We start from the raw sequence: 442 nt of genomic DNA, 5'->3' as shown, positions 1-442 counted from the left end.
TAAAAAATATTCTTATCGACTAAATTAGTGAATGTCCATTTATCATATAATGATATTCTGGTTTACTTTCTATTTCTTGAAAATATTAATTTTTTATTCGGAAATGGATAAGTATTTTTATAAATATATTTCAAAAATTATTTTTTTTTCAAATTCTTTTTAATATTTGACCCTCTTGTTGAAAAAATGAAAATAGTAGTAGTAATAATAATAATAATAATAAGACAAGCTGAAAACAGCTTCCAAGATTAGATTTATTTCCTTATGATGTTCACTAATTACTTAAGAGTATGATAACATCCTAGCTTGATAACATCCCACAAGAGCAGTATACAAAAGATGTTCGCTTTTATTTCTTTTAAATCCCCAAGCTAATAAACCATTTGACACGGAGATGTCTCTTACATATTATTATGAAAAAATAATATATATTTTATAAAGT

Source organism: Trachymyrmex septentrionalis, unplaced genomic scaffold (genome assembly GCF_001594115.1).
Source record: "Trachymyrmex septentrionalis isolate Tsep2-gDNA-1 unplaced genomic scaffold, Tsep1.0 scaffold60, whole genome shotgun sequence".
NCBI classification, from domain to species: domain Eukaryota; kingdom Metazoa; phylum Arthropoda; class Insecta; order Hymenoptera; family Formicidae; genus Trachymyrmex; species Trachymyrmex septentrionalis.
Note: the sequence above shows the minus strand (reverse complement) of the source record.